Source organism: Phalacrocorax carbo, chromosome Z (assembly GCF_963921805.1).
Source record: "Phalacrocorax carbo chromosome Z, bPhaCar2.1, whole genome shotgun sequence".
Lineage (NCBI taxonomy): Eukaryota > Metazoa > Chordata > Aves > Suliformes > Phalacrocoracidae > Phalacrocorax > Phalacrocorax carbo.
In genome coordinates this window covers 36,745,644-36,759,793 of record NC_087548.1, presented here as the reverse complement: position 1 = coordinate 36,759,793, position 14,150 = coordinate 36,745,644, and the positions used below count along the sequence as shown (strand labels likewise).

Sequence of the window (14,150 nt, the reverse complement as noted above, 5' to 3'; positions counted from 1 at the left end):
GTGTATCAGTGCAAACCAAGGGTAATAACCTTGCCTAAGCACAGAGCAAGAAGAAGCCCCCAAGGCCTGACTCTAGCCTCTCAGAAGGCAACAAGGCATCCATGCCTGAGAACTCTCAGAAAAATACCGATTCAAGCCACAAACAGAACTTCACCATTAAAAATCAAGTTTATAAATAAAAGTAATGTATAGTTACAAAACCCCCTACATTCACACCATGCAAGAGCTTGAGGTTCACATGAGTTATATATAAAATAGCCAGCTGACAGATCCATTAGAAAGAACAAAAGGGAGCTTTGGTGTCATGCCTTTAGCAAATAGCTTTTTTTTTAGAAAATACTCGGTTTGAAAACTAATTGGAAGATGATTTTGTGCTACCATTTTACTTCCCAGATTCAGTGGAACACACTGAACTGCGTTTGTCTTTAATGCCAGTAAAAGTGACAGTAACAGATTTGAACAGTAACTACTATGCAGCACCATTCAAAATGGATTTTAGCAATCACATTGTCAGTCACAAAGTGTTTTAGTGGTCTAATTCCACAACTAAGTCAGGAGTATATGATCCAGTGGATGCACTAATCTCTCACTGGGTTGGTATTTGTCATAAGAACTTCACCAGACATATGACTTTCTGTTTTCTACTAATTTCACCATTTAATTTATGAACTTTCCTAGGTGCCTCTGAATCATCTTTGGACTGTTAGTATCATGTTAGTTATGATCAGTTAGATTGAATCATCTTTAGACTAAGTGTAACTACTGATTTCAGTGAAGAGATTCCTGCAATAAACAAGGAGAAACAAAAGAAAAATTGCACTTTTTTTTCCTCTTGGTTTTGACCACTGTGTTAACTCTTCTATAGCTTTCTTCTAGTATAAAGAGGAAGAAGACTCACAACCATGTACCTGCCATTAAGAAAATCCAGACATTTGACTTATTTCAGATTCACTCCAGTTTACTCCAACAAAGCTGCAAGCACAGCATGACCAAGTACTTACTGATGGAGGCTATAATTATCTGTGCAATAGGAAATGGCTATAAGTTCTGTTTGTTTTCTGTCAGCTCCTTGCAAGTTAGTACCCAAAATGGTGCATTAATGAGGCTTCTATACTGTGAAACATCCTGAAGAAACAAAGAACTTTACTTATTCCTTCTTTCCTATACAGAAGAGGTGTGCAAATCTGTGCAGACACTCTCTTGTCATTAATCCGAATGCAGATAAGTTTGGGTGGTCTGTATTACTGAATTTGTGCCTTACAGAGATTAGTGAAGTACCACAAAAAAATAATAGATTTCAAACTTGGTGCTGTAAGGAACAATTCTGCAATGGACAAGGGATAGATTCAATGTCCTAAAAGGTGCTATTTATTTGCAGTTTCTGTGAAAAACAGTAGAAAAGGAAGCATAAAACACCAGAAGCTTTCTCCACCAATCCACAAATGAATCTTCTGCAAATGGACCTCCTACTACAGATTATACGGCTTTCTACCACAAAGATTTCAGGTCCCTGAAAACAACAGTATGCAAAATGCTAGCACTTGAATAGTCAAAACAGATTTTGAATAACTGAAGTTCAACTCTAAGGATACAAAGTACCTGAAGGTAATTAACATTCCAGCCCTTTTTAGCTTTACTTTTCATATCTTTGAGGTATTTTCATACTTGATGAGGATTTGCAAAAACATGGCTGATAATCCTCACAGATGCCCTTAGAGATCCCATCTCACTTGTACAAGCCATAGCAATTGCTTCTGCCTGTCATATTCACCATTAGTCCTACTGAAGAATATGACACTCTTAATAGTGCAGCTCTGTAGTCTGCTAAGTCAAAAAGACAGGTCATCCCTCTCTTCTAAACATGCTTTCCATTTTTGGTCACTTTGTCAATATTAGCATCACAATCACCATCATGAGTCACTCATTTAAGGTGAGTAACAAAACTATGTACCAAGTAAAAAATTTATTTGTAAAGCTCTGGGTCAAGTACTGTTACAGACAACAGAGATGAGTCAAAGGAGAGAGATGAGTTGTGTCTCCTGCCCTTCTGCAGCTGGGTGACTCTTCTTTCAGGATAGTTATATCATAGGCCCTCAAGGAATTACCTTCACCTCCATTATCCAGACAAAAATGTGGTTTGGAAAAGCACTGAGAGACCACGTGAAAAGAGCACCTGAACCAAAATCCCACTTGAAAATTTAAATACTGGGTTTTTTCTTTAAGCCACTCAGCAGTCATAGATGAGAACTCAAATTAAGGATTCAAATTTAAGAAAAAGAAAATTAAAAAATTAAACCCTCAAAAGCCCTTGCCCCTTAGAGCAGAAGGGGGAATTCTACTCAGAAGAGGATATTAAGCCGGCCTTGCAAGGCTATAATCTAAAGTGGTCGGGTGGGAGCAGTGGTCCTGAGAAAGGCAGACTAAGCATTTGCAAAAGAGCCCACATCTATGTCATCACTGTATTGACTACATGTAGAGAGATTCTTCAGTCTGTTTATTTCCATCCTCCAAATCAACTCTTAAAGCATTTCATTAGGGGTCCTGCTCCACCATTCTCTAAGACTGTTTGATTTAATTATCTTAGGTCATGAAGCTATGCCAGCTTGCATCAGCTGTCATGCTAAAGATCCAGAAACAGTCAGAAACATCACCAGCCATCAGCTACCGCTGGCCAGAAAACAAAAGTCTCCTTTGCCATGCCATTTGAGTCAAGGTTTCAACATTTTGATTCTTGCTTTACAACAGAATGAAAATTAGACCCTTTAAGTTGTCTTTACAAATGGTAATATTACATCTCTTCCTTAGTCCATCATATGGAAGAATCAAGACCTAAACTGATACCCCAGCGAACATTATTTAGTTATTTTGTGACTGTGACTCCTTTCTAATGTTCATTACCTACATCTTGCCTCCAAAAAGCCTTTACAATAAAATTAAAATTACTTTTATTGACATATATTAAAATATTTTCATATACTAAAAAATCAATATATTTTCATGAAAAATAACAGATTCAACATACAAACATTTTCTGGGTGGGGGAAAAATGACATGAAAACATTTCTGTGAATCAAGTATACACAGACCTTTTCTACACCTAACAACATCATGATTTACAGTCATGATCTCTATATTTTGTATGACTGAAAACAAAGTGCTATGTGCCTTAGAACAAATTCCGATTTTATAAAGATCCCATTTCCACTCAGGCAGAATACTAACTTAACATATGCTGGTCAGATTGGTTTCAATAGGCATAACAAAAGTGGAATGAATCCTACACTTAGGGGGGAAAAAATTGCTTTCTGCCTGGCAGATAATAATAAAAATGCAGGGTTTTGGTAAATGCTAACAGGATTTGGAATATAAGCCATAGTGATAGGAGTGTGTTTGGTAGGGGGATTTAATGTGAAACAACAAAACTTATTTGGTCTTAGTTATGGAGGCATTTGTTCCATATTTCATATAGTTGTGCAATTAACCTTTTTTTTGTATTACTTTGTCATGATGCAGCATTGTTGTGCAGGAAAAAAAAAAGGCTTGTGCAGTTAGTATGCTGAAAATTCCAGCTGCCTTTTCTAGAATACATAGATGATCACTTGTACAATATTCCATACAGCAGTCCTCTAACAAATGACATGATGAATCCGATACTGTCATCTCTCACTACTCACAAAGTATTAATGTAAATCAAATGTGCATTAGATAGATATACCACGAGAATTATTTTCTTCAGTGCTATGACACTGCATCGTACTAGAGTGCCTTCTGAACAATTCACAGTTCAGAGAACTGCTACCAGAAATCCTTGCACATTATGATATCATTACCCAAATTTAAAAATGCAGCAAGATCAGCATTAAACTACAATAGCAGTTACCTGAGTTTGCAGCTCTATTAATGTCATGAAATACTAGTTTGGCAGCATCTACAGAAGGCAGCTTTGCTTCTATACAGGATTAGAAAACCATCTTTGAATAGATTACACCACAATACACTGCCTTTGCCTATGATGCAAACTGAATGACCTGTTTGCAAAGCAGTCACACCACAGTAAGACTGAAAAAGTAAAAAAAAAGCTTTATGGCATGCATTCATAGCTCCAAATACAGAGCATGGCAACATTTTTACTCAAAGCACACAGCAAACTCTGATCTTCTTTGTTATACCTTTTATCATTACTGCCAGCCTAGACTGGTTTCCGCACTGAGATATTTTGGAGAATGTGCTCTGACAATGCTTCTTATCTACTGTGTAGTTCAGTCATCATGGCACAACTTTTCTATCCGTAAAAGGAAGGCTGTTGACACTACAGTCCTATCAAATGGCCACACAGTGGATGGGGTGACAGGAACAAAAATTTTATTAATATGAAAGCTACAGGAAGCAGTAATGAATGGAGCTTACAAATTCATGACGGAGTAAAATAAAGCTCTCTGTAGTTCATGCTTGTAAAGTGAAGTCACCCTGTTGAACTCTCATTCCTGATTGCTTAGTTTCTGTTCCACAGGTTCTTCCTTTAGAGTTCCTCCTTCTATAGTTCTTCCATTCAGTTTTTGCCTTTTTGATTTTGCCTGTCACTGTAAAGGTTTGTGTTCTGGAAGCACAGTGACAGAAGTATCTTCAGGTTTGTTAAAGATTTTCAAACAGGCTCTAAAATGCAGTGACGCTCTGTTAGCTTTGCAAACATAAGGAAGGCATAGTTGACTTACAAAAGAAAGCAATGAGAAGTACACATTTTAATGGGAAGAAGTCTGTACACATGGTGAAGGTTTGCCAACACTGTAGGCTTTTCAGAAGGAGAAAACATTTGAAAAAGAACATTTATAAAAAGCACAGTCTCTAATCAAGATACTTTTTTATTCTCTCTGACACTTCATGTGCTAGAGTAAGACAAAACTAGCATTTGCAGGCTGATTTTTCAGTCTGTTTGATTCGGCACAGTTTGGCATTTATGGTATCAGAATTTGTTACCACAGAAAACATGTGACATCTACAATTCAAATTTATGGTCATGGCCATGCTTCTCTGCAGATAATGAAGCATACTTCCTTGTGGCAAATCACACTCTCAGCAATAAAGGTAAGCAAGAGAGACTTTCTGGTAATTTCAGATAAACTAGAATAGGGACTAAAAAAAAATCTGAAAAGCATGTGTAAATTAGCTGTATTTTAGACTTCTCCAATTGACATCAGAATATGAAAGAAAATTAAAGAATATGAAAGAAAATAAGGACCTTTTCCAGACTAGTCTGGAGATAGCTTATATTCAGAAACGTTAAGAGGCTGTAGAAAAAAGTCAGTGTTGGTTCACAGCACCTTATCCTGTGCTGGAAAGGAAATTAGCATCTGATTTCAATTGAGGTAGAGCGGTCTTGCTCAACCTTTTCCAGAACAGCCATCTACATGAGGAAGTCCTGATTTAGAAGCCAAAGGATCTTGGAAAGCTTCAGGAAACTCAACAGATGTGATAAATCCCACCAGAAGCCAGAAGTGGTCTTATACACTTACTTGTTAGAGAAACTGAGCAAAACCCACACTTTCATTGAACACAAAAGATCTGACAAGAGAGGAAAGCTTATCACTCTCTCCCTTGCATTTAAAATCTTTGAATTTTATCCTGTTTTTCTTTTAATTTGTAAACATCTTGTGCAAAACAGGGACTGTCTACAGGACATGGCATCAGAATGTAGAACAAGCCTCTTCAGTAATAAAACAGAAAGAGTATCCCAACTTAGTATACATTTAAGAAACAGTAATGCCCATTTACATTTAATTGGTAAATTTCTCTTCTTCAGCTGGGATGTCTACACGGGCCATCTACAACACCAGCTGGAGCTCATCTGCAGAATATCCTTCCCTTGCAGAACTGAGGAGCACTGCGACCACAGAAGCTGTAAGCCATGAAGACAGCAAGAAAGACAAAAAGGAAACAAATAAGAGATCCAAGAATACCCAAGGAACTTCACTGTTTATGTCCTGCTTGCACTGAGACTTTGATTATGCTACTGAAGCTTTGCTTTCTCCTTGAAAAGATGAAGAAATACACTTGCCTACCACATGGGAAAATTGTTTGCACCTGCTACTTGCTTGCCATCGGGAGCATATCTAACAGAAATGTTTGTGATGTAGTTAAGGTAAGCAACTGCCAGACAAGTCTGAGATTATCTTTACCTTTTACCTTCTGTCACTCAGCAGGGATATTTAACCGGAAAATAATATACTCCCTCCCCTGATAGAACTGAAATAACTTTCTCCCTGCTAGAAATCCTTCTTTGCTGGCCTGTTCCACAACAACACCACACTAGCCATAGGCTGAGTAGGTTTATCCTCACTTAAAAGTTCCCTTGTCTTTGCTGTTTAATGAAAAATGTCAACAATAAAGTTCACTATTTAAAGATCAGCAAGTGACCTGAAGTTTGGAAACTCAGGAACAGGGAAGGCTATGACTGGACTTTAAAAGGCTTGCCTTCATCTCTCACAAGGCACCTTCCAAGTACCCCTTTTATACATACAATAGCTTGGCCTTGCTAGTTCTCACAGCTGCTAGTAGGAGGGCCCATAGCACTGTTACAAGCTTCACTAACAGCCCAAAGGCAGGTCAGAAAGCCAGGAAAACTGGCTATAGATGGGACATGACACAGGAACTGGCAATGCTAAAGACAAGCCATTGCTAAAGCTTCTCAAGTCATAAAGGAAATTCTTTGTGGGGTAGAACCTCCAGTAATGCCAGTGACGGTCTGGAGCAAAAGCAAAATGGCTCAATAGAACTACTTCTCCCCAAGAAGGATAAAAAAGAGATCAGGATCCCAACCTCCAGTATTCTTGCAGTGTAAGAAATACTCATGGTGAGCTTGTCCTGTGTTCTTACTCTCCTTATTTAGAATCAAACTCTAATTTGCCTTTTTTCCATTTTAATTTTCAACTAAAGCTGTCAAAGGGGAGGGAAAAAAAGGTGTCTGGATCAATCCTTTCTTTGACTAATCTGATCTAGCATTTTTCTTTCTTACTGCTAGCAAGGACCACACTGTAGAATTCCTGCAACTCCAGCATCACAGGGGAGGCCATTCGCATTCAGCACCAGTCCACGATATGAAAGTATGCTGCAAGCTTCTGCAGTGATAGGAGTTACTGCAGAGCCTCTGCTGCAATGCCACTGCATTACATTGGAGGTTGTCCACTGCTAAGTGAAACACAGCAGTGTGAGAACAGGGGAAGAACTGCTGAGGAAGTGCTGGTGTAGTAGTGCCCAACGTTTTATCCCTGTTTGGAAAGTCCCTGCATAGAGGCACCCACCATGACAGATGAGATAAGTACTACCCTAGGGCAGAAAAAATTTAAATCAATTTTATGCATTCCAGTGACACAGGTGTGCTGACAGCTGAGACACTGCAGTGCATCCACAATAACCAAAAGAATCCATTTCACAAACTTAAACTTATTACTGAAGTTTCGTGTGTTTACCAAACACACCCTTTAGGAGGTTGGTTCTCTGCAGAAGTTTCAGTTCAGCCAGAAAGATGGTCACAACCCCAGCATCTCTGCAGTCTAGAATGGCTGCAAGAGCTGGTGAAGAGAAGCTGGCAAAAGCTCAAAAGCTGCCAGAGAGCTGAGGACAGTCAGAGCACTGTGTGCTTTTTTAACACTCTCTGTCCCCAGCAGGCTACCGATACGAGGAACAGAGAAGAAACTGGCATTAAAAAGGTAGCTGTATTAGCTAGAAGATGTGCCTATCTCTGCTTTTTTTTCAGTAGAGAAAAGGAGCAGAGAATCTATTCCCATATGTTATCTACTCCCACATGGTCTTTCTACTTTGGATGACAACAGTACCATGACCCAGACCCTTTAGTGGACCTGTGGGCAACAAAATGCTCACTGGTATTTTACTCCTGTGCAAAGGGATCTGGATTCAGACTCACAATCCTTTCGAGTTCTCCACACAGCAGTAGTGGGAGTTCTGCCCAATACTGCACTGCCACCGAGAAAGAGAACATCTGTGCTCTATTTCCCAATGTGCCAAAAAATGTGGTAGCTGCCCGAGTGTTTCTTCAGTGTAAGTGGCTCACTCAGCTGGGTGATGAGGGGCTCTGTGGGAGGGGCAAAACTAAACCAAGAACACTAACACTTTTGGGGGTTTTCAGATTTATTGTCTAAAGGGGTGCACAGCACCACCTTTCTCATCTGGAATGCTATCAGTTGCCAGCTACTGACCTATCACGCCCTGTTACCATAAATAGATACTGGTTTTGTATTTTAGAAGGAGTGTGTAAACCATGAAATTACACATTCATTCAAACTTTAATACTTCTCTCATGCCCCCAAAGCAATTTTCATGAAGCATTAAGGGGAAGATGCTTCCTCTGGGTAGGTAGAATTGCAGCTTTAAATTTTGTTGCTGCACTTTCAGGCAAGTGAGCTGTGATTCTTAAAACCATATACAGAGGTGTACAACAGCGCACAGAGCGAAAAAGAGGGAAAGAGAACAGAGAGCATGTGTCCGTCCAGCTAGCATCCTAATCTGGAGCCCAGGTACAGCATGATTATGGATCATGATCGATCTTATCTCAACTACATACATTAACACACGCTTGCTCTGTCCACATAGCTTCTAAATTCAGCAGAAACAATGGTCTCTTCCTTCCCACTGCTTCCGCTGGGACATGCATACCTCACCACATAGCAGACCCAGTCTGGGTACAGGTGACAGGTGCCTTAAACTGTCTCACAGTTTCTTAAACCACGTCACCGGACTGCTTGAGCTCACCTACTCCATTTCAGCACAAAACTGTTTCCTGCAGCAGTGGTTTAAGCTGCCACCTGGGAGGTAGAGTTCACATTCACTCCTCATGATGAATTAATGTTTTGTCTTGGTTACTGATTCAGCTAAATTACATTCACTAAATATCAAATTTGAAAAACACTAGAATACTTCACATGCAGGCACAGCAGGTGAAGAGTGCTGGGGCACAGTCTAGACCTTGCTAAGATATGCATGAAACATGGAGTCCAAATATCTGATCACCATTTTGCAAGCAGTGACACAACAATGTACTGTTGATCGGTAGAGCAGGCTCTACTACACATGACTTTGTTAGGTAAATCAACTACTCATTCTTAGAAGAGTATTAAAGCTTTGGGGGAGTTGTAATTTCTTTCTATCGGTACAAGAATGAATTAAGGTTTAGCAGAAATAAACAGGACATACTCAGGCCAAAAAAAAATGGGCAAAATAACAGCACGAGAAATTTACATCAATTAAATCCCAATTAAGGCATATTTTATAACTCTGCATAATGTACACCAGTCTACATGCCGTCTGCTGGGTGAAAGTCAGCCTAGTCCTTAACATCTGGAAACGTGAGAATGCCGGGAACATTCAGAAGCTGCTAGAAGCCAAGAGACCAAAACATGGCTTAAATATCATTCATCAATTTAACAGCTGTACAAACTATTGTGAATTCATCCCTTCTACATTTTAAAGTGCATTTGCTGGAATCTGTCAGTGAATTAATTGTTATCTGTCAAAGACAAGACGTTAAAGGGAGTTTGTGAAGGAAAGCATGTCTACAAGCTGTTGCTGGCACTGGTGTACATTTTATTTCTGGTGTTCCTATTACCACATTATCTAAAAAGTTGCAGCCTATAGAGCACAACAAAGTGCCAGTCCAAACTATTCATATATTTTCTTAAGCTCTTGGCAGTGTTGATAATTTATTAAGTACAAGCAGAGCAATCCAAAGCCATACACCACTTTCAGTTTGGTAACAGCATTTTTAGATATTGCCGAGATCTGCCTTAAGCTTTAACTTCTTTACATAAGCACTATATACATTAAGCTGAATGCCCTTTCCTTAAATCCATGTCCTGTGTTCACACTCACTGTGTAAGAGTAATATGTGGAAAGCACTGGCCTGTTGTTATCAGGGGCAGGAGAGCACTACAGTACAACAGTATTGCCCAGTCAAGGTCTGGATATTTTGGGGGTGACACCCTTGATTGATTGAAATGGTGGTGTTATTTGTTGTGCTTCTGAGATGTATGCAAGTGAAAAAGGAGAAGAGGAAGGGGATTGGATGAGTTAGAACTGGATGGAATATACCCAGACATAAGAAAAAAATGATGGACAGCACCACTTAGCCTGATGCTGTACTGTATATAAGTATGCTGTACAGCACAATGGCCAGGAGCAGATGCAGCTTTGCTTCTGCAGCTGCAGCAAGGTCAGCAAGGGGATTCTGTCAGAACCTCTACTGGGGAGAAGGAGCAGCACCTTCCTACCAAAATGAATGTATAGCCACAGCCCTAGAGGATTAATATTTAAATTTGAAGATTATAATTTTCCTTCTTTCACCACTGTGTGTATCAGCTACGAGTGACAAAAGATATTGTAAAACGGAAGGTAACAAAACCTGCATAAGCAAACACGGACACAAGACTCAGCTCTGACCTAAACTCTACTACAATTCACCAGCAGCACCCCTGAAGTCCAGGCAGTTACACAAACATACCTGCATTAAGCAAAAGCAGAGCTGAGCCCGCTGCTCTCTCATATTTACTTGGAAATGCTGAGAGGTACCGAAGAACTGAGAGACATTACCTTAAAGTCCCCCTGGAAACAAATTACAGTATAACAATGATCTCACTAACTGGCTCATGACCACTGTCAGGACTGATCCTAATACAACACGGATCAATGCAAAAAACGCTGCTTTAGATGCATTAATGCTATGTGTCTGCGGTTTTAGCTTGTATTTGAGAAGTTGACGCACTAAGAAGGCTCCTGTGACAAAGGGAGATGAAAACCTTTTGCTAGGTTTTTACCTACTTTACGAAGCAGTGCCTTATTACCAGGAGGCACATAGAAAATTTTGAGAGACAGCAATTAAATAGGCATTTTTTTGCTAATGTTACCTCACAATTTGTTTGAATGATGGAATCCAGATGAAAATATAATAAAAAAGAATGGCGGGCTTGGTAAAAGGACATGCAGCCAGCTCAAAAATTGTAAATAATTACACCTTTGAAATCTCAAGATATTTACAATCTTTCAGCCTTTTACAGAAGCTGAAGCTCTGAGCCATTGTGGGTCAATCTATATATATATACCTGAAGTTTCACAGAAAAGAAATGAGAAATGTTCCTCTTAAAGTGCAAATTCAGTTGCTGTTTTTTGCAACATTATATCCCCCATAATTTTGACATGGTATGAGAATAAACTGTTGCAATGATTAAGTTCAGCTTTATAAAGCTATTACATTCCATTAACTTTTCCTAAAAATATTATGAAGTCTTCATGAACTGACTGTGCAGGTGCATTTACAGCCCTTAAATTCTAAAAACAGATTAGGAAGATGCAGAAACAGAACTACTTACATTCTTGCTTAATACAAAAATACAAAATGTGAAAACATATTCTTTTCTGAATTGCCTTCTGAGAGTTAATCCATTGTTACCTCCCTCCCTGCCCTCAATGTCTGGAAGTCCTCTGCAAGTATTGCAGATTGAAGTATTTTCACATGCAGAAAGCAAAACAGGCAGCACAGTGTAAGCACATGTGGATACTTTCAGAGATAAACCAAGACTGAAATATACTGAAGCCTCCATAAAAAACAAAGGGAAGACTTCATCAATTCTGGCATTTCATCCTTCCTAAACTGCACCATAGGCATGTCCCATATGAAAAAAAGCAATCATCTTTTAGACAGCACACTACAAAATAAAACCATAGCTATGTGAAGGGAATAATATTCACAGCTTAGAGTGCAGAAATGTACGGATGGGAATATACTACTTGGTACTAAAACCCCACCTGATTCTTTCAGCAGGTTAATGCAGGTGAAGGACCATCCCTTTTTAGAAAGACAGCTGCATATTCTTGTCAAGTACAGTTACATAGCAACAGTTTAAACCTGTCTCATCCTATTTAGAAAGACCACATCTGTCTTTGACAGACTAGGAAAGGCAGCCCTTGTGGCCCACTCCCACAGATCACGCCTGCCTGTACATCCACAGCCATCTCACTGACACCTATTTCCTGTGGACTGAACCTATTTTGCAGTACGCAGCTGACCCAGGTATGCTATACAGTCCTTGCCACATGCACAGGGACTTCCCAGATTCTGTAAAACACATGGAGGTTACTACCTGCAAAAGAGTACTACCTGGCAGGATGAGAGAGGGGATGCAGAAAGAGCAAGGAAAGCAGAGTATAAAGGAGATACGATCTTTGGTTGGTGTAACACACATGAATTGGCTTCCATTTTATTACACAAGTAATCCTAACAGATGCTCTATGCTGCCCCTGTCAGTGAAAGCCCCATCTCTTCTTCTTTCATCCGTTTTCTTAAAAACATTTATATCGTGTTGCCAGATGCTGGTCTGTTCTGTGCCAGGTTCTATCCCAGAGGTACCACATTTCATCAGAAGGTATGCATGTACTTTACAGAGTGAGATGTAAGGGACATGTAAAATACAGCTTTCAGATGCTTAGGATTTCTCTTCCATTTGAAATAATCTAATGGAAAATATTTTTAAAGACAATCACCTTACACTACAGGAGAAAATAACACTCTTTCTTCCCTCTCTCCTCCCCATATTTCCCACACTGGCAAGTATTTTTCTCGAATTTTAGGATGTAAATTTTAGGATGTAAATATCTTGCAGTCTGCATAGGATATTAAAGCATGTATAATCCTTTATGACAGTCTGCTAATTAAATTTAGTAGAATATTTATATTCAGTTATCCTGAGGTGGTGTAAAAGCAAAAAATAATAACAAAAAATGCAGACCAGGTGAGATTTTCAAATGTCTAAATTCAAACTTTGCAACCACAAACAAAAATACAGCAGTAGCCTCATGATGCAATTAGTTAATGAGCCTAATTAGCCTAACTACCCACGTGTTCAGAATTACTGTCGATTGTGCAGACAACTACACCACTAACATGTTCATTATACCCAAGCAGTTTTATCTTGGAGGCGTGGGGGGAAGAGTAAGTTGGACTCTATATTCTTTCACAGCCATCAGACCTGTAGTTGGTTGTAAAAGAAACACAAGACAGAAATGCTACTAAATAATTCACTGCCTTACTCTGCCTTGAAAGCTGCTTAGCAGTGTACTCAGTCTGAGGTAAAAAGTAATCCCTAAGAAATCCTAAATCTTTTACACTGTTGTTTCTTGCTTTAAAATACTGTGTTTGAATTAGTTTCCAAAGGCAACACACAAGCAGAAATTATACACATAGTTGGTCAGCTTGAAATGTATAAATATGCTTTGCTCGTCTTAAGCTGTCTTAATGCACTTTCCAATCTAGAGAAGATCCTAGACTAGTCTGCAAAAACAATCAGTGACAAGCAGAAGCTCCTGGCATTCAACACAGTACCACCTGCAGGTTAATGACACTCTGAGGAGCACAGATTTTCAACTGTTACCTGCTTATGATAGTGCCTCACATTTACATAGTTTTAAAAATATTTTAAACTCATTTATCTCCACAGCCTTCTAGAAAGCCAGAAAACAAGGAAACCCTGTATTACAACTGACACTGTAGCCCTATAGACAGCTTCAGACACCACTTCTGCTCATATGTGAGTGGGTCTTTGTTATGCCACTTGCTTTACAGCTTTTTTCCAGGGACATATCTCATTGTCTGAGTGTGACCTACGCTAAGTCATTTAATCACCTGTGATCAGGTTTCAGCATATATGCATTCTTCCCTACAGAAGGGTGGATTAATTAGCTAGGATCCCAGTTTCCACCACGTCTTGGAGTTAGAATGTTTGAAAAGTACAAATTTTCTTAGCGGAAAAGCAGCAAAACTTGCTTCCTAGCAAACATACTTCCAGAGCTGACCTTTTCATACAGAGATCAGCAGAAAATTTCTCACTGACTTTACTGATACAGGATCAAGCAAAGAAGCAGAAGTGATGGGGTTTAAAATAGTTGACCTGCTCAGTGAATGAGGGAAAGGCCATGGATGTTGTTTACCTGGAATTTAGTAAAGCCTTTCACACCATTTTCCACAGCATTCTCCTGGAGAAATTGGCTACTCGTGGCTTGGAGGGGTGTACCCTTTGCTGGGTAAAAACTGGCTGGATGGCCAAGCCCAGAGAGTTGTGGTGAACAGAGCTAAATTCAGCTGGTGGCTGGTC

General features: G+C 39.4%; 1 protein-coding gene across 2 annotated transcripts in view; it reads right to left on the bottom strand.

Moving 5' to 3' along the window:
- The window catches only part of SH3GL2 (SH3 domain containing GRB2 like 2, endophilin A1), a 113,504-nt gene that overhangs the window by 23,255 nt on the left and 76,099 nt on the right, over positions 1–14,150 (bottom strand). The window lies entirely within an intron of this gene.